We start from the raw sequence: 21,323 nt of genomic DNA, 5'->3' as shown, positions 1-21,323 counted from the left end.
TCTTGTTCTATTCCTAAACCTATGTCCTTCAATCTCCCACATTTTGTTTAATTTTTCTGTTTCCCAGTTATGACCCTCATTTTGGTCCACCTACTTCTCAATAACAGCCAGTAAACTTGTTTGACTGCAAATTAGAAATATAAGCAGAAAGGAATGGATAATTTTTACTCTTAAAGGGGAATGAAACCAATGAGCCCATTTTCACCCTTCCCCTCATGAACCTGGTGGTTTATAGAAGCAATAGTATCTTCTTATATATACAAAACATTTTGGTAGAGTTTCTCAGTGCCTCAGGTGGATAACTCTCCCAGACATCCTCTGACTAACAGTTTCCTCCTGGTTAGAGAAAATATCATAATTTCACTCTCACTGGAAATCCTGGACTAGAGCCAATGTACAGGGAGCCACAAATTTTCCCCAGATGAAGTTTTGTGATGAGTACAAATCACTCTGGTGACATTTTGTTTTTCATAAATTTGAGGGAAGTCTTCTTCAATGTTTTCTATATGATGCAGAAAATTGAATGCCAGTATCAACAATGGAGGTAAGGGAAGATAAAATAGCAAAAAGAAAGAGCTACACCAAGCCAAACTCATAATCAAGATGATCTCCTGAACTAAAATAAAAAATTAATGATGACCGGTTGCTACAAGTAAGCTGTTATAGAAATAGAATGAAAATACAGAGGAGAATTATAATTCCCTTTTTCTTACCACAAGAAAAATCAAAGGAAAAAATTAGAATTAAACAAAATGAAAACAAATGTGACTGGTTTGCTTTCAATAGGGCTCTGTTCTCCAGTTACCAATACACAGCACAGAGAGCAATGAGAAAACTACATAAACTTGACTAGGCCCTTCTAACCATGTTCTCCATAAATGGGGACCAGGTTGAAGGAAAAAAGAAAAGGTCTCAGCTGTGATAATCTCTATCAGCCTTAAGTCTCATTTTTCCATCAATGTGAGTCTATTTAATAGGACAAATGTGCTCAGGACATATTGGCAATGAATCTAAACAAGAAGGATTACATCTTATAGACTAACACTTGACACACCTGCCAAAGCCTTACAGCTCATGAAACCATTCTCATTTCCTAAGCACTACTCTGACAATAACCTGTATGGTAAACATGGACGGAAAGACCCAGCCCGTTGTGGCAGAAAGATGAACTGTCCCATCAATTAGAGTCTCTGAAACAGGACACAAGGATACTATAGAGGTCAGGATAGTGAAGACGTTCTTCAGCAAAAATAGGGTAGAGCCTTGGGAAAGGAAAAGGTGAGACAGATAAGCAAAATCAGGATTGGCATTCAAGCTCCACACACATTTGGTTTGGGATTTGAGGCAACAAATTTCAAATTGATATCAGGAATTAATCTAATATCAGGTGACTCATATCAGGTTAATGGCAGGAAATCAATCAAGCAAAAAAACAAACTATTGAAAAAGTGTCACTAGAAGATTATTTTTCTAATTCTTATACACGATAGGATGAACTTGATTTAGTTTCCCAAGTGGAGGTTTGTGTAACTCCCGCTGTATCCACGGAGTGCAAGACTATTAGAAAAGCAAGTAGTCAGTTCCAAGTAGGAACAGCTGTTATTTTCTAATTAAAATTCACAAGACCAAAATACTAATTTATTAGACAACAATGTTTAATTTAAGCAACCACAAAAACATTTTCTAGCAAACCATTATTTTTATAAGGAAGTTGTCAAGATTATTTGACATAAATAATGTAATGTGACAAAAGTTTATTGTGTGTTTTTAACATGCAAACACTTAATCCCATATTGAGAAACAGCAACTTAGTAAAACCTGAACTTCATTGACAGCTTCCCAAATATTTCACTTAATAAAGTATTGCTGTTTTAGACACTGAAAAGATTATCTTTTGCTATCAAAGAAACAAGCTAATAAAATAACAAAGTGATATATCTGTCAAAGTTTATAGATAAGGATGTCGAGCTATAGGTTATCAGCCTACAGCACTGACACTGTTCATACATCATAACTCCCCAACATACTCTGTCAGCATTGTTTATTTTCAGTCAGGGGTGAAATAATGACCATGTACTAAGAAAGCCTTTAGGGAACTGCTTTGTCTTACATACTGTTCACCTGTTTACTTCAGAGCAAGTTTTCAGTTGCCTCTGTTTGGGGTTTCTTTTTTTTTTGGCTTAGATGGATGACAACTATCAATTGGAAACAACCTTTAGGTCAACTGTACGAAAAATATGTTTTACTCTTTCCCAATTTGCTATTTTACTCTCTGTATATCAATACTAAGTGCCACTCTGCCTCATTTTTACTCCAAGTGCTTCAGTCATCATTGGTCATTTAACTATGACTAGGCCTTTTAAATAGTTACCTCACACATTATGTTATCTGAGAAGGGTAATAGAATATGTAGTGGTCTGTAAAAATAACTAAAAATTGTTCAGTTTTGTATGAGTAACTTGACAAACCATCAGCAAGGAAAACTGATGGATAGTTCTCTCAACAGATTATTATTCAATAGATAATTAGCCAAGTATCCCTTTCCCTTTGCTAATATCAAAAAATCAAACTATTCCACTAGAGTAGAAAGATAAAAGAAGGTATGCTTTTAAAGGATCTGGGGTAAAGTCTTAACACACTTCTACTTACTTTCATATCACTTTCGGCCCTAGTTCAACTATTTCTTTTACTCAGTTCATATTTGTTGCATCATTCATTCCTTTATTTTAGTTATTTATTGAGTATCTACTAATATGCATGATAACCGGATCAACAGTATCAAAAACAATTTTCTTGACACCTGTTCTCCAGAAGTTTACAGTGCACTTAGGAGCAAAACAAAACCCATATATGGAGCATGTGACTAACAGTTCAAGGGCTGACTTGTGTCCAGGTCCTAACAGGAAGAACTAGAAAATGTACATCCCAAAAGAACTTTTCCCAGATATTTTCTTTCTATTCCACTTCAATTTGATTCCTACTTCTCAAATTCCAAGATATTCACAAAAATGCAGATGGTTTACTTGTGAAGTTAGCATAATTGCTAATCGAAACACCTATCACAATCCTAGTAAAATTATCTAATATGCTACTTTTGGTGTAGCAGACATTTGTATAAGAATAATTTTGGAGAATCATCAGTGTTATTCACTTTATCCATGTTTGACGGTTTTTTTCTAACTTTAAGGTAGGGAGAGAAATTGTCATGCAGGGACTCAGCTCCCGCTCCCCACACAAGAACGCAGGATATGGTGAGGCCAAAAAGGTACACCCACGGAGCCATAGAAAGGTGAGTCATACCATTATATTCTCTCGGGTGGCTGGGTTGGAGACACAGGAAGCAGGATCCACACGATCCGCAATCTGCCGTCCATGCTTGCTAACCCCACTTGCTAGCTGCAATCCTCCTTCAACTTCTCTGCCAGCCAACCAACTTGCTAGCTGCAGTCCACCTGCTACTCTGTCAACCAACCAACTTAGCCACGGTAGTTATACCAGTGGCTAATGGCTAACTGGTAACAGCTGATGGGCAACTAGTCACAGCTGATGGCCATCTACTACCCGAGCCACCACCTTCCATGTTGAGGCAGAGAGCCTGGAAACTGCTCTCTGGGACTTTGTCCCCACAGAAATCCTTTCATAAATTTGTATAGCACTTGAATTATACCACTAGCACAACATTTAACACACTTATAAAAAGTGTTTCCCACAACTTCCCACTTTCTTCCAGCTATCTGAACCCGATATCTACACCATACTGAGTTACTTGAGAGTATGGAGCAAGTTACATTCATTTTTGCATCCCTTATGTCCATTACAATCTCTGGCATATAGTAGATGCTTATTAAATATTGGTAAGGGGGGTGGGGAGTGGGGGGGGTGAGGGTAAGGGGGATCGAATATATGGTGATGGAAGAACTGACTCTGGGTGATGAACACACAATGGGATTTATAGATGATGTAATACAGAATTGCACACCTGAAATCTATGTAATTTTACTAACAATTGTCACCCCAATAAATTTAATAAAATAAAATTTAAAAAAATATATTTGTCACACATTGCCAATCTGTTATAGTGCATTCAAATAATATCATAGGCTACACTTTACAGTTTCTAATTGGTGCAACTGAGAATCCATCACGATTTAATGGGGTATATTCCCAATAGTATCATTTTGTTTTGAACCTGGGGCACTGTGACTTGACTAACACTACAGCTATGCAGTGCAGTAAAAATGGTACTGTGTTTTCAGTCAAATGACACGTCAATTACTAATAATAGTAACTGAAGAAAAGGAAAAAAACAATTTCTATCATTACCCTCCTCACATGGATGGCCTGAGAAACAAATGGGTTGAGACTATCAGAAAGCTTTGTAAAATAGAAAATGCAAGTCAAAGAAACAATTTTCTTTTCTTTTTTTTTTAAATTAAAGTTTATTGGGGTGACAATGGTTAGAAATGTTACATAGATTTCAAGTGTACAATTCTGTAATATATCATCTATAAATCCCATTGTGTATTTACCACCCAGAGAAAGTTCTCCTTCCATCACCATGTATTTGACCTCGTTTAATCTCATCTACCACTCCCCTCCCCGCTTACACTCTTATAACCACCAAACTATTGTCTGTGTCCATGAGTTCTTATTTCTTTATTTCTCTTGTTTCTTTGTTGTTTTCAGTTTTGTATACTACATATCAGTAAAATCATATGGTTCTTGACTTTTTCTCTTTGACTTATTTCGTTTAGCACAATAAACTCAAGATCCATCCATGTTGTCACAAATGGCACTATTCCATTTTTTCTTATACCAAAATAGTATTCCATTGTGTATATATACCACAACTTCTTTATCCATTCATCTATCAAAGGACATTTTGGTTGTTTCCATGTCTTGGCCACCGTAAACAAAGCTGCAATGAACATTGGAGCACACGTGTCTTTATCTCTAAATGTTTTCAGATTTTTTGGGTAGATACCCAGGAGAGGGATTGCTGGGTCATATGGCAATTCTATTCGTAATTTTTTGAGGAACCTCCACACTGCCTTCCATAGCAGCTGCAACAATCTGCATTGCCACTAACAGTGTATAAGGGTTCCTTTTTCTCCACAGCCTCTCCAACACTTGTTATTATTTGCCTTGTTGATGATAGCCATTCTAACCGGTGTGAGGTGATATCTCACTGGAAAACACCTTAACATAATAAAGGCCATATATGACAAACACTCAGCTAATCTCATAATTAATGGTGAAAAACTGAAGCCCTGTGCTCTACATTCAGGAACACGACAGGGTTGTCCACATCACCTCTGCTTTTCAACATAGTATTAGAAGTCCTAACCAGAGCAATCAGGCAGAGAAAAAAATAAAAAGCATCCAAATTGGGAATCAAGAAGCTAAATTGTCACTTTTTGCAGATGACATGATACTATATATAAAAAACCCTAAAGACTCCACCAAAAAGCTGCTAGAAACAATAAATGAATATATTAAAGTAGCCGGCTACAAAATAAACGTACAAAAATCCATTGCATTCCTATATACCATATTTCCCTGAAAATGAGACGTAGGAAAATAAGCATGATTTTTCAGGATGACATCCCCTGATCATAGGCCCTAATGTGTTTTTTGGAGCAAAACTTAATATAAGACCTGGTTTTATTTTGGGGGAAACACGGTACTAACACTGAAATCTCAGAAAAAGAAATTTTTTTAAATAAATTCCTTTTGCAGTTGCAACAAAAAGAATAAAAAACCTAGGAATAAACTTAACCAAGGAAGTGAAAGGCCTGTACACTGAAAACTATAAGACATTATTAAAATAAATTGAAGAAGACACAAAGAAATGGAAAGACATTCTGTGTTCATGGACTGGAAGAATCACCACAGTGAAAATGGCCATATTACCCAAAGCAATATTTGATGCAATCCACATCAAAATTGCAATGGCATTTTTTAAAGGAAATAGAACAAAAAAAATAATCAGATTTGTATGGAACCACAAAAGACCCCGAATCGCCAAAGCAATCCTAAGAAAAATGAACAATGCTGGAGGCATCGCACCCCTGACTTCAGCTTGTACTACAGGGCAACAATAATCAAAACAATATGGTATTGTCAGAAAAGCAGACAAACAGACGAATGGAACAGAATTGAAAACCCAGAAATAAACCCACACAAATATGGACAGATAATTTTTGACAAAGGAGCCAAAAACATACAATAGATAAAAGACAGCCTCTTCAACAAATGGTGCTGGGAGAATTGGAAAGCCACACACAAAATAATGAAACTAGACTCCTATCTGACACTATATACCAAAAATAACTCCAAATGGATCAAAGACCTAAACATAAAAACAATAAACTGCATAGAAGAAAGCATAGGTACTAAACTTATGGACCCTGGGTTCAAAGAGCATTTTATGAATTTGACCTCAAGGGCAAGGGAACTAAAAGCTAAAATAAATGAATGGGACTATATCAAACTAAAAAGCTTCTGCACAGCAAAAGAAAACATCGACAAAATAAAGAGGCAATTAACCAAATGGGAGAAGATATTTGCAAACAATCCCTCCGATATGGGGCTAATATGCAAAATATATAAGGAACCCATGCAACTCAACAACAAAAAATCAAACAATCCAAGTAAAACATGGGCAGAGGACCTGAATAGACATTTCTCCAAAGAGGACATAAAGGTGGCCAATAGATACATGAAAAGATGCTCAACATCACTAATAATCAGAGAAATGCAAATAAAAGAAACATGATTTTTCTATTGCTCAATCATTATGAATTTTTTAAAAATTTATTAGAGTGACATTGGTTAGTAAAATTACATAGGTTTCAAGTGTACAATTCTATTAATACATCACCTATAGATTGCATTGTGTGTTCACCACCCAGAGTCAGTTCTCCTTCCATCACCATATATTTGACACCCTTTACCCTCTCTTACCATTTCCATTCCCCCCCACTTACCCTCTGATAACCATTAAACTATCATCTGTGTCTATGAGTTTTTATTTCTTTGTTTGTTTGCCTTGTTCATTTGTTACTCGTATGTGTGAAACCATATGGTTAATTCTGCTGCAAAATCTTCATTCATTCTTAAAATCGAATATTTTGCCTCTTTTTTTCATAGGTAATATCCATGCCTTTACACCTCTGGGCCTCAGGGCCCTAGAAAAAATTGCCTCCATTGAGGCAATTGTCCCCTTTCTTTCTCTGCATCTTTGGGTATGGTGTACCACATTTAGAAGCTCTTCCCATCCATTAGCAATTGAACATATCTCAACATTCTATAAAGCTCAATGCCATTCCCTTAGAGTCAAAATACTCTACACCACAGTGATCTCTTCCTCCTCAACACTTTTGTCTATATTAATCATGTCAAGTTTGTAATCACAATCCATTAAAATTTAAAGATTTTGCATTGTAATACTAAAAAGGCCACCCTTTGCTGAATTATAGATACTTTACATGCATTCTATTTCTCACAACAAAGCAATCATATAGAGAATATTATTATCCTTTTCTATAAATAAGAAAGAAGAGGAATAACAAGATTATGTAACTGGCAAAGGTCACAAAGGAAGTAAGTGGTAGACTTAGGGATATAAATTCAGGTCTACCATGCTTTTTCAATTTCTCTATATTGTTTTCCCAACTAGATTTTCAAACTTCCAAGCTTTATTCACTGCACAGAGCACAGTACTATTGTTTCTCAATACTGTTGATGAATTAGTGAATGAACATACTGTTTTATTTGCTTACCATATTAATTTTTTAATTAAAATTTATTGGGGTGACAATGGTTAGTAAAATTACATAGGTTTCAAGTGTACATAGGTTTCAAGTTCTGTAATACATCATCTATATATCGCATTGTGTGTTCACCACCCAGAGTCAGTTCTCCTTCCATCATCATATATTAGGTTGGTGCAAAAGTAATTGCGGTTTTTGCAATTATTTCTAACCTTTTAAACCGCAACTACTTCTGCACCAACCTAATATTTGACCCCTTTTACCCTCTTCTACCATCATCTCCCCCCTTACCCTCTGGTAACCACTGATCTATTGTCTGTGTCTATGAGCTTTTGTTTCTTTATTAGTTTCTCTTGTTCCTTTGTTGCTTTCAGTTTTATATCCCACATATCAGTGAAGTCATATGATTGTCAACTTTTTCTGTCTGACTTATTTCGCTTAGTATAATAATCTCAATATCCACGTTGTCGCAAATGGCACTATTTCATCTTCTCTTATGGTAGAGTAGTATTCCATTGTGTATATATACCACATCTTCTTTATCCAATCATCTATTGAAGGACACTTTGGTTGTTTCTATGTCTTGGCCACCGTAAATAAAGCTGCAATGAACATTGGAGCACCTACTCTTATAAATCTTAATGGATAAATGTTTTCAGATTTTTTTGGTATATACCCAGGAGAGAGATTGCTGGGTCATATGGTAATTCTATTCTTAATTTTTTGTGGAACCTCCACACTTCCTTCCATAGTGGCTGCACAAATCTGCATTCCCACCAATGATGCATTAGTGTTCCTTTTTTATTAACTAAAATTGTTCAGGCTAAATCATGTTAGTTCAAGTTTCTGTGTCCAAGTAACTTTATTCTAGGTGGCCAAAACAGAAGAAAACAAATTAATCCAGTCTAGGAATAATTCTAAAGTTTGTGTTTCATGAGTTGATTCATATGTATTTTTCCCCTCTACATTTTCCTTTTAGGTCTTTAAACTTCTTTAGATAGAAAGTTTTCATTTAAAAAAATCTGCAGTAAGTAATTTTGATAAATTTTCATTTTAATTTGGATCTAAATCTATTATTTAGACCATGGACCAGATACACATGCTATTCTCTGCAGAAACTGTGAAAAATATAGATGTAGATCTGTTTCTGATGTTAGAACACAACTGAAAATCTGATTATATTTTTTCTAGCACTTGAGTCAAAATTTATTATAGGGATTCGTAATTCTCTCATGTATCCTGAAAATATCTTAGCATTTCTAAACTAACATGAATTTTGTCCATGTCTTAAGTCTTGTCAATATAAACTAAAACCATGCCAGTTTCATTAGCAATACCTCTAACATACTTCTTAATTAAATTTACAATACTGTCAATACCATATTTTAGTTTTAGTGTTATTTTTACTAATGAGAGTCCTACGAGAATCTTTTCTTCCTGTAATTTTATTATTTCTCTCACTATAAAAATGCAAAATGTTCTTTGGATAAAGCATTTCCTATTTAAGATGAAATAATAAACCCTACATATAACACGTCTTATTACTTAAACGTGTTTCAGACTCATATTGCCCTCAGTACCAGAAAACATTTATACATTTATTTTTAATTGCTTGAATAACTCATGGCAAAACTATTCTTTTTTACCAACTATGATTGTCCTATCTTTATAGGTTGTTAAAATAGTGTTAAGTATTTTTTTTTTTTAGTGTTTTCATTATGTCATTTAGTGCATTGGATGAAATAATTGCTTTTTTGAGGATTCTCTATAGGCTTATATGACTCCATTTTGTCATAATGGAATTACGCTTTCTCATTTTTTGCAATCTATACTACTAATACGTTTTTTTAAGCAACCTTGCTTCTCTGAAGAAAAAACCTGGAATGTTACAATTCATCATTTTAAAAGGTGAACATTTTTGAAGTTTTGTTTCCTACACAAAGAACTTCCTGTATACTGACCTTGCCCTTGTTACCAGAAGTTTACAAATACAGCAAGGCAAATACATACATAACCTGGAGAACTGTGTATTCCCACACTCTCATTCTATCTTACTTACAGACTTGCAGTCTAGTTGAGTGAATAGGACCCACAGTTAAAGTTGCTATTCCATGGTTAAAACACATGAGTCTATTCAGGTGTTGGCTATTTACTCTCCCACATCCTCGTTCCTCATTATTGCTTCTGGATAATTTTTACTCTCTCCATAACATATTCAGCTTTGGATCCCATGTTCTCAAAATATGTCATCAAATGGTCCCCCTTTTTAGAATCACCTACTGATTTGTAGTTCATTCTTTCTAACACCTTGAAAATTTTAGCTATGATTATTCTCCGTCTCTCTAACTAATCCTGTTATAATCCATGTTTTAAATATCCTAGTAGATGTGATCCTCCCACAGCATAATTCTGTTAAAACTTAAGTAACATCAGGTCACTCCTCTTTTCAAAACCCTAGAATGCCTTCTCATTTCCTTAAAAGTAAAAAGAAGACTACATGTTCTAGCCCCTTGTCACCTCTTTCATCTAATCCCTATCAGTTTACCTCATTCACTCTGCTCCACACTGGCCTGGAGGATTCTTCCCCTGGATATTCACAAGGCTGGTTCCTTACATCCTTCAAGTTTTTCCTTAAAAGTCCCCTCAGTAAGGGCTTCCCTGATCACTGTATTTAAATGTAAATTCACTCCTCCTTCAAATCCCAATTTCCATCTTTATTTTTCTCTTTAGTACATATAATATAATATACTACATGAGTATTTAAGTAGTTTATCTTGTCTATTGTCTGGCTCCACCCACTAGAACATAAGTTCCTTATGGGCAGGGATTTTTTTTCCTATCTGTTTTGTTCATAACTGTATGTTGAGTACCTAGAACAGTACCAGGCACATGTACATACTCAATAAACATTTTTTAATGAAAGAATAAACATGAGGATGAACAACAAAAAAACATAAAAATAGAGCAGAAAAAAGGAAATATTTTCTGGTTTCAGTTCACTTCAAAGAAGGGTACATGGAGGAGGTGACTTATAATTTAGGTCTTAAAAGATGGCGGAGGCAGAGAAGAAGATAATTACAATAAAAGGCATTTTCCCTTTATAATTCAAGAAGTTGAATTTTTTAAAGATTTTTATTACAAATATAAATAACATACAATGTTATAATAGTTTCAAGGGTACGCCACAGTTATTCCACACTGATATACCTAAAGGAGTGATCACCATGGTAAGTCTAGCAAACATGTGACACCGTGCTATGCTACCACAATATTATTGACTATATTCCCCATGCTGACATTACATCCCCATGACTTATTGGTTTCATACCTAGAAATTTGAACCTCTTATTCCCCTTCACCTTCCCCCCTTTTTAGTTTTTCAATGATAGTTGACACTTAATATTATTTTATATTAATTTCCAGTGTACAGCATACTGGTGAGACATTGGTAAAATTTAAGACTGACCCCCCTGACTAGTCTAGTACCCAGCAGGCGCTACAAATTGTTATTACCATATTACTGATTATACCCTATGCTTTACTTTACATCCCTATGACTATTTCGTAACTACGAATATATACTTCTTAATTCCTTCACCTTTTTACCTTCCCCCCCCAAACCCCTCTTATCTATCACCCCAACAAATCTAGTACTCATCTGACACCACACACAGTTATTACAATATTATTGACTATACTCCTTATGCTATACTCTACATCCCCATGATTACATTGCAACAACCAATTTGAACTTTTTAATCCCTTCCCCTTTTATAAGCAACACCCCTGAACCTCCTCCAATCTCACAACCATCAAAATGTTTTCTGTATCTATGAGTTTGCTTCAGTTTTGTTTATTTTGTTCTTTACATTCCACATATAAGCAAAATCACATTGCATCTGTCTTTCTCTGTCTGACACTCCAGTCAGCAAAATACCCTCCAGGTCCACCCATGCCATTGCAGATGGCAACAACCCACTCCTTTCCATGGCAAAGCAATATTCCATTGTATATATGCACCACCTCCTCTTTATCCATTCTTCTATCGATGGCCTCCATATCTTGGCCATTGTAAACAATGTTGAAATGAATATATGGATGCACAGATCCCCTCAAAGTAGCATTTTGCATTTATTATCATAAATACTGAAAAGTGAGATTACTGGGTCCTTCTTTGTCTCTTGTTATAGCCTTGATTTTAAAGTCTGTTTTGTCTGCTACAAGTATTGCTACACCAGATTTTTTTGTTATGGTCATTTTCAGTTTCATGAAATATCATGTTCCATGCCTTTACTTTCACTCTGTGTGTGTCTTTCGAAAGGAAGTGAGTCTCTTGTAGGAAGCATATGTTAAGGGATTTGTTTTCTTGTCCAGCACTCCAATGTCTTTTGCTTTGTTTTTGTTTTTACTTTTGTTTTTGTCAGTGTTTTTGTTTTTTCAGTTTCAGGTGTACAAAACAATGTAATAGTTAGACATTTATCATTTATATCCCTCACAAAGTGGTAACCTCCCTCCCCCAATCTACTACCCCTCTGACATCGCATACAGCCATTACATTTCCTCCTGTCTTGATTGGAGCTTTTCATACACGTACATTTGAAGTAATTGTTGATAGATATGTAGCTATTGCCATTTCATTATTTATAATTTTGATTTTTTTTCATTTTAAAGAAGCCCCATTAACATTCCTTGTAACATTGGTTTTGTGGTGATGAACTCTTTCAGTCTTTTCTTGTCTTGGAGGCTCTTTCTCTGTCCTTCAATTTTAAATTATAGCTTTACTGGATAGAGTATGCTTGTCTGTGGGTCCTTACTTTTCATCTCATTGAATATATTTTGTCAATCTGTTCTGGTCTTCAAAGTTTCTGTTAAGAAATAATCTTATGGGACCTCCCTTATAAGTTACTAGTTGCCTTTCTTTTGCTTTTAGGATTCTCTCTTTGTCTTTAACCTTTGCCATTCTAATTATAATGTGTCTTGGTGTGGGCCTGTTTGAGTTCATATAGTTTGGAACTCTCTATACTTTCCTGACATGTATGTCTATTTCCTTCTCCAGGTTAGGGAAGTTTTCAGTCATTGTTTCTTCAAATATATTCTCAATCTCTTGCTTTCTCTCTTTTCCCTCTGGTACCCATGTGATATGAATGTTGTTACACCTGATGTTGTCCCAGAGATCTATTAAACAATTTCCATGTTTTGGGATTCTTTTTTTTTCCTTTTGCTATTCCAATTGGGTACTTTCATCACCTTGTCTTCCAAATAGCTGATTCAATCCTTTGCTTCATCTAGTCTGCTGGTGATTCCTTCTAATGAATTCTTCATTTCAGTGACTGTATTCTTCACTTCTAACTGGTCCTTTTTTTACGGTTTCTATGTCCTTTTTATGCTTGCTATCTCTTTGTTGAAGTTCTCAATAAGTTACTTGAGCATTATTTAACCATTGTTTTGAACTCTGTATCTGGTAAGTTGCCTGCCTCCATTTTGTTGTTTCTCTGTAGTTTTTTCCTCTTCTGTCATTTGGGCCACATTTCTTTGTTTCCTCATTTTGGTTCCTTCTATGTGTTTGTTTCTATGTATTAGGTAGGGCTGCTATGTCTCCCGTCTTGGCCAGGTGGCCTTATGTAGTAGGTGTCCTGTGGGACCCAGTGGCAGAGTGTCCCTGATCATCTGTGCTGTGTGCTCCAGGAGTGTCCCTTGTGTGGATTGTATGTGCCCTCCTGTTATAATTGAGCCTTGATTGCTATTGGCACAACAGTGGATAGGATTGACCCTCAGGCTGATCAGCTGTGGGGTTTGGCCACATCCACAGCTTAGAGGCTGCTGGGGGAAGATCTTACCCCACTGAGTGGGATTCGCCTGAGCGGGTTCTGGTGCCTGTTGAGACTGCCCTTTGGGTGTGACACTTGTCGGGCTTATTGGGCGGTGCTCTGCTGTGGTCTGAAGCCAACCTCCAAGTATGCTTGTTCTGGGGCCTCTTGGGTGGGCCAACTCACCTACTGCCTGTGACCATCCAGGGAATACCTGGTAGGAGCTACAAAGCGATTTGTGGTTGTTTGCTGTCTGTATTAAATCTGGAGGCCAGGCTGTGAACTGAGGACAGCTCCCATCAGTACCAGGCCTAGGGTATCTCCGCAAAAAGCTCCCTTAAGATTCAGCCACTGATAAAGCCTCATGGGATATGTAATTTGGGTGAGGCAGGGTCTCAAGGAGTCACTAGAGTAAGAAGAACTGTGTTCACCAAGTTAATGCAGATTCTAGTATGGTGGCAGTGTTGTGCCTGGAGATACTCAGCAAAAGTCTTAGAGCACACCAAGGCCAGTCACTGACCATATGGCGCCTGTGGACTCCGAGAGTTTTCCAAGAAAGAGTACAATACGGGCAGGGCTAGCTGCTCACCAAGAAACTCATCCCAGGGTTTGGGGAGTTGGTTAGGGCGGGGTTCTAGGAGAGCTCACCAGACCAATTCAGATTCTGATTTGTCCATGTGGGGCGGGTGCCACCCTGCCAGCTGCACGGAAGGGGGACCCCACACAGAGAAAATGGCGACTGTCCTCCAGCCCTTGCCCCACCATCTTTGATCTCAAGAAGTTGAATTTAACTGCTTAAATGCCACTTAAGTCACTTAATTCAAAAGTTCAGTAACAGAATGTTTTCTAGTCTACAATATTTTTATGTTTATAAAATTACATCAGTTTTAGCCTTTGTTTCTTAGCTAATCTGAGGAAATCAACCAGATATTGATAGATATTTACAGAATAATGCCTCACTAGTTTATCTCTTTTGGTTACCTTTTGGCCAACTAAATGTCACTGCTTGTTGATGCTTGGTGATGAATGGTACAATAAGTATTAATTTCTCATGCAATTTTTCTCTATTTATGCAACATCCAGGTAATCCCACCCTTTCTTTTCTTTGAGGTAGCAGTCAACATCATGTAAAAAAGGTACATATGCCTAATAGCAAAGCTAATCACATCAAAGAAATTATCTCAAATGTCAAAAATAAATTAATTATGTACACCTTAACTAAGGCAACTGAACACTGGGAAAGGTTCTCATTTTATAAGATTACAGTGAAATTGCTTAAAAGGAAATACTGTAATACGAGGTCAGAAAATTAGGTTTGTGAACTCATCCTGAAAAAAATGCTGCATACCTCATTGCTGAATATCATTATGGTCATCTTTGAAGTACTCCCCTAGTGCACCCTCCAAAGTGATTTTGGAACTCTTTTTCTGGAATGGCCGTCAGAGCTTTTATTGTATTACCCTTGATATCCCGAATGTCATCAAAATGTCTTCCTTTCAATATTTCCTTTCTCTTCGGGTAAAGAAAGAAGTCACTGGGGGCCAAATCATGTGAGTAGGGACAGTGTTCCAATACAGTTCTTTGTTTACTGGCTAAAAACTCCCTCACAGACAGTGACTGTGAGCTGGTGCATTGTTGTAATGCAAGAGCCATGAATTGTTGGCGAAAAGTTCAAGTTGTCTTAACTTTTACACACAGCCTTTTCAGGACTTCCAAATAGTAAACTTTGTTAACTGTTTGTCCAGTTGGTACAAATTCACAATGAATAATCCCTCTGATATCAAAAAAGGTTAGCAACATCGTTGCAACAAGTTTGCAAACTTGACTTGTCAGACCTCGTCTATTAAAAATTATGTCTTCAAAATGGGGCTTCACCTTGTCCTTTGGTGCTATATGTTGGAGCTGGTTATTATAAATCAGAGAGTATGCTCAAGTAACCTTTCAGTTAAGATTCATTTATTATACTGCCCTGCTTACACATGTAGACCAAAGGCAAAGTACATCCCTAAGATACGCACTTGAAGTCCCTGTTGAATTCAACAGCAGTTGTACTCACATCTATAGTAAAAGAAGGCTAATCCAACTAGGGAGCACGCCCATGTAATAAATAAATTACAAATATAAAAAACACTTCCCTAAGCACAGAGCAGTTTATTGAATCACTGAATCAAAGTAAACTCTCTGCAAAAGACAAGAAAGAACACATCATACTGAAGTTCTTAAGTTATATACTGTAACTATAAAACGTTCCAGACATCGCCAATCTGTATTTTCTGAACTTAGTTCTGAACAATTACCTACATGATATTTTATATCTGAACATCTCAAGGGAAGCCTCAAGGGATGTGCAGTTTTGGAAATTAATTGAGGATGGTGGTTATTTCAGTTTTCAAAAACTCCACTATCTTTTATGAGATCTTTTAATACATCTGATTCTTCAAAGTTTTGTCATTAAAAGCAAAAATATTCCTTCATACCTTATAAACAAAAGACCTTTTGCAATTACTTAATAACTTGAAAATATCTAATTTTTTAAAAATTATACAAAAATTTATTACTGAAGCTGAACATAGCTAATTTTTTAAAAAATTACTCTTTAATGAGGTATGCTTTCCTATAACAAAACTTGACTAGCATCAATTAAATGCATTTTAAATTATTCAAATTACTTATAATTTACTCAATTTTAAATGATGCTCGGTTCTATTTCATAAAACATAATTGATGTTCTTTGAAAATATTAGGAGCACTAATACTGAATATAAATGCGAGAACATATTAATTCTAAGTCAACTATCACACCGTTATGGATGATTCCCCAAGTATAATAATAATAATGCTAATGACACCTAGTTATCATAATCTAATATTTATTTAGCACGTTCTATATGTCAAGAAAGGATGAGTAGGTCACACAGCTACTTTCAAAGAACATACAGTGTAAATACACGTGCAATTGTAGAAGTATATGAGAAGTGCAAAAAATAGTGGCTAAACTAAAATGCTAAAGGAGTTTAGAAGAAGGTGATCATCTTTCCTTTGAGTCATCATGAAAGGCTTCATGGAGAAGGTGGTAGATGTACGGGGGAGGGGGGGGCAGGGGTGTGTAATTTCAAAAGGAAGAAACCAAAGAAGGACACTCATAGCAATGGATGTAATAATAATAATAGCTAAGATTTATGAAGTGTGAACTATATGTCTAACACTAGGATGAGATAAGTACTTTATACATATGAACTCATTTAATCCTTATGACCACCTGATCACGTTGGTACATACTTCCCCCATTTTACACATAAAGAAACTGAGGTTAAATGATCACAGAGCTGGGAAATTCACCCAGACTGAAGTCTGTTTCCAGCTGTTTATAGGCATCACTAAGTCAATAAAAATAGATTCTCATTATCTGACTCCTCAAGATCAAGCTTCCTTCCCAACGCTCCCATTTCTGTCCCCATGCCCTCAGTCTACCAGGTTTGTAGAAATTATCTGACTCTTATGTCACAATCCACATCAAATCATTAACCAATCCATGGAAATTCTCTCTTTGCCGTGTTAAATTTACTTCTTCAACTTCATTCACATAGCCATTATGGGCAATCACCCAAATCCTTACAAAACTTTAGGTCAGTATCAAAACCTTCCACTAATCTATGTATTTCTTTAATAAGCATTTATTGTAGCTCCAAAAACACGCTGAGCAATTGGGGATAGAAAGAGGAATAAAACATACTTCCTGCACTCAAAGAGTCTAATCTATAGGCATATATATAGAAAACTAAGTAGGTTTAGCAGAATGAAAGGCAGAGTTATAGGGAGAAGGGAAACAAAAGTGTGTTCCGAGTAGAGAAAATAGCATTAATGAAAGTGAGAAGTGAAAATGGAATATTCACTGGCACCAAAGTGACTGAATTGATGGTAAGGGAGAAAGTAGCTTGAGATGAGATTAAAAGGGTGGGTCTGGGTTAGATCATATAGGGTAGCATTTCTCATTTCTCCACCTAAGCACTATTGATGTCTTAGGCTGGGTAATCCTTTGTATTTGGGGGAGCTTCCCAGTGCATCATATTATTTAGCAGCATTTCTGGCTTCCACCCACTAGATGCCAGCAGCACCACCATCCCCTAGTATGACAACTGAAAATGTCTCCAAATATTGCCAAATGGCCTGTGGGAGCAAAATCACCTCTGGCTGAGAACCACTGATATAAGGCATTGAAAGACAAGTTAAGATATGTGGACTTTATTCTAAGATCAAAGGGAATAGTGGTGTGCAGCAGTGTGGAGGAGGAACTAATTCTCAGGAGCTGTCAAGAATGTAGGTAGAGAAGCAAATAAGATGACTATTCAATATCTAAGTATTGTTCTGACTAATTCCCAGTGCCATCGCTTCAGTGTAAGTAGGACAAGTTCTACATTACTCCCATCATATGCCATAATTATTTATATCTCTGTGCCTTTCTTTATGTGGGCTATCAAAACTTACAGTAACACTTTCCTGACAATTTAAATCTCCCAAATTCATTTAAGATCTACTTTGGAATATTCTTTTGTTTTGTTTTTTGTCATGCTGATGGCATTTTGTTTAAAGTTTATTGGGGTGACAATGTTTAGTAAAGTTACATAAGTTTCAAGTGCACAATTCTGTAATGTATCATCTATATATCACAGTTGAAATAGTCTTATCTCCTAACTGTCCTCTATGAAACTATTTCAGACTTTTTCCATTATCATAAATAGTTTTAATTCTATGCCCGTGGTCTACACTTTCTTAAGTTAGTACTTTGGGTTTATTTTCTGGTTGACTCATGCTTATAGTTAGTATGCTGGTCAACTAAATTATAAACTCTTAGAAAACAGAGGAGTCTGTTCTACATCATACACATATTTGAGATCACTGAATAAAATCTCGAGCCAAAAGCCAGTATTATTTTAATTAAATTAAGAATCATGTTCTCTTGTGTGATATAACCACCATCTAGAAGAAGATTCCGAATCAAAATTAACTTATTTTCTTATATTATGACAATTGAATGGTAAATTCCATTTTCATAACTATTAATTGGGACAAAATTACCAACCCTGAGCATAGTCAAACCTAATTAAGGGTTTTATATGCCTTCCACAGTCTTGTAGGAAATGTATAAATAAAAATATTAATGAATACCAGAGATATTATTTTATATAGTTGGTTTATCTGGTCCTCTGAAGGAAAGGAATATTATGGATTTTTATCCTTAAAAAGGCTTAACTTTAGATAAGATACATGTGTTTGGAAAATTCCTTACATTCATATTATTTAAAACCTCATGTACAAAATGTAGGTTAACTTTGATATGCATGCTTATGTTATATTCATGTAATTTAAGTTGGATAGTTTCAGTATTTTACATTCAGTATCTACAATTGTTGGTGTATCTACAACTCCTTATAAATCATAGACCAATTCCACTGGAAAGGACCTCAAGATGATCATCAGATCTAGCCCTCTGTTTCAACCAAATAGGTGGCTGAATAGTCCAGGAAAATTTTCAGGGGTTCAAATATCAAAAAAAAATTCATTTTTGACAAACTGACAATAAAACCAAGGCAGGAGGTTTATTATATTTCCAATATTTTAAATTATCTATGATAGAAAAATGGATACATGATCCCCTCTAAGTAATGGTAACACGTTACTCCTCAGACTACCAAACACATTAGAGTCATTCCAGAATATCTAGTTACATATTTATTCCACTTTTATAAAGCCCTCAACACTAAAATCAAATTTAAAACATCATCTATCTTCTGAGTTCAAAGCAAATCAATGTACATTGCACTCCTTTTCTCCTCCTCCCACCTCCCTACATAAGGATATTATCAGACACCATAGCATTAAACAACCTGACATCTTGCACTCAAACTTGAGAGGCATTACAGGTTTTCTTTGAAAGGTTAAGTGACAGAAAACAAATCTGTCCATTTTCAACTACTGAACGTGCTTACTTGCTTAACAGAGATTTTTTTTTTTAACCAAAGACCTTGCCAAGCTTTCACTTTGTCAGATGATTTGAAAATCTCTACAACACTTCCAACCTGCATTAAATGAGATCTAATGGATTAAGATACAAGTAGACTTTCTTGTATGTCATGCTGGAAACTTTTCACAGGCGCCTGCAAGCCCCTGATATAAAAGTAACCAAGGGGTGCCAATGATGAAAGACTTTGTTGCCATGGTGTCACCTCATAAATCATCAATTATTGTCTGTTACTATGAATGTGACAGCCACATACTGTCATAAAGGGATTTGCATTTTCGTCTAGTTTTAAGATTTTTTTCCAGACATCATTTGCTTTGTAAAAGAAATGTCATGACAACCATAGAACACTTAAGCTTGTTATGGAGTGTTCAAGCATTCATTCGGACTTTGTCAGTTTGGCATTTCAGCATCCCAACCTCCTTTACATTACTGAATAGTTTATCTTCATAGTTCATAAACATATTTCTAAACATGGGTATGTAGCATAATAGGCTAAACCCAACAGGAGCAATGGAACTCTTTCGGTTGCTATGACAACCTAAACTGATCAATTTCCTGTCACTGTTTTAAAAGAGGCACTCTCCTGTGGCCTTAAATACTAATTACAAACGCAAGCCGTTTGCTAACATGTTCAGTTTACAGATTAAAGCACTTCATGCCTAATTTATCATTTAACATGTCCTCCCACTTTAGTAGTGTGGTACAGAATGAATAATAACTTCACTTGTTTACAAAATTTTCAACTTAATTTCACTAATTATTTTTGCAGTTGCTAGAATTTAGCTGTGCTGCTACAAGTTCAGTAAACTCAATGGATGTGCAAAGTGCAAGGAAAGATTCCTAAATACAACTTCTGGATTAAGGTTAAAATGTTTGCTTAAATTTCCTTCCTGTAAATGCTTATTTTAAAGAAGATGGTTATAAGTTACATAGGAAAGTTTCAAAAACTTCAAGAATACACACAAAAGAGTGTCTTGTCTTGTCCCACAATCCATTAATTTCAATTAAATAAAAAACAAGTACATTTGGTTAAAATCTGCAATGAATAATTTAGCAAAGATGCCAGTTGATACTCTGAATGGGAAATCTAGCTTTTGAAAGTAAGCAGATCCAGGGGGAAAAAAGTAAATAAAAGAGGCAATACAGTCATAGTAGCGTATAATCTAATATTAAGTTTTCCCTTCTCAACCCACACACATATTTTATACAGCATTAAAGTCTATATCATCTTTTGAGGGGGGTAGAATCTCTAACTATTCCAGAATGTGAATAAGAACAGTACCACCAATTGTAAAACTATCTTTGAGAAGTTTCTACCTCTGACCAACACCTGTGAAAATGTTAGGATACCATTACCATAAAGAGTTTTTTTTAAGCTACTGCATTTCTATTTTCCAGTGTTCATGAATTACATAATGGAAAAAGCTTTACTAGTATGTATCAGTATGATTTAAATATTGAGAATGGAAGACACCTAAACTGATCTTGCCTATTTTCTCACTAACTAACCCACAAGCCTAGAATTCGATTCAAATATTTTTACAATTTCCAAAGCTGAAAGGGTTCTTCCTAGCATGCAAATAAACACCTAGCATTTCTAGGGAGTAGGGAGGCTGAAAATTTCTCAAAATCAAGTATAATAAACATACTCCGGTTGATTAAACAGAAAAGCTGGAAACTAAAAAGTTTACCTCTGAGAATACCTACAGAATCCATTGT

The 21,323-nt window shown here is 35.7% G+C and overlaps 1 protein-coding gene across 5 annotated transcripts in view; it reads right to left on the bottom strand.

Annotated features, from left to right (window-relative positions):
* The window catches only part of DACH2 (dachshund family transcription factor 2), a 675,689-nt gene that overhangs the window by 467,920 nt on the left and 186,446 nt on the right, over nt 1-21,323 (bottom strand). The gene's annotated exons all lie outside the window — the stretch shown is intronic.

Source organism: Rhinolophus sinicus, chromosome X (assembly GCF_036562045.2).
Source record: "Rhinolophus sinicus isolate RSC01 chromosome X, ASM3656204v1, whole genome shotgun sequence".
In the NCBI taxonomy this organism is placed as follows: Eukaryota; Metazoa; Chordata; class Mammalia; order Chiroptera; family Rhinolophidae; genus Rhinolophus; species Rhinolophus sinicus.
Note: the sequence above shows the minus strand (reverse complement) of the source record. Positions and strands in the feature narration are given on the sequence as shown.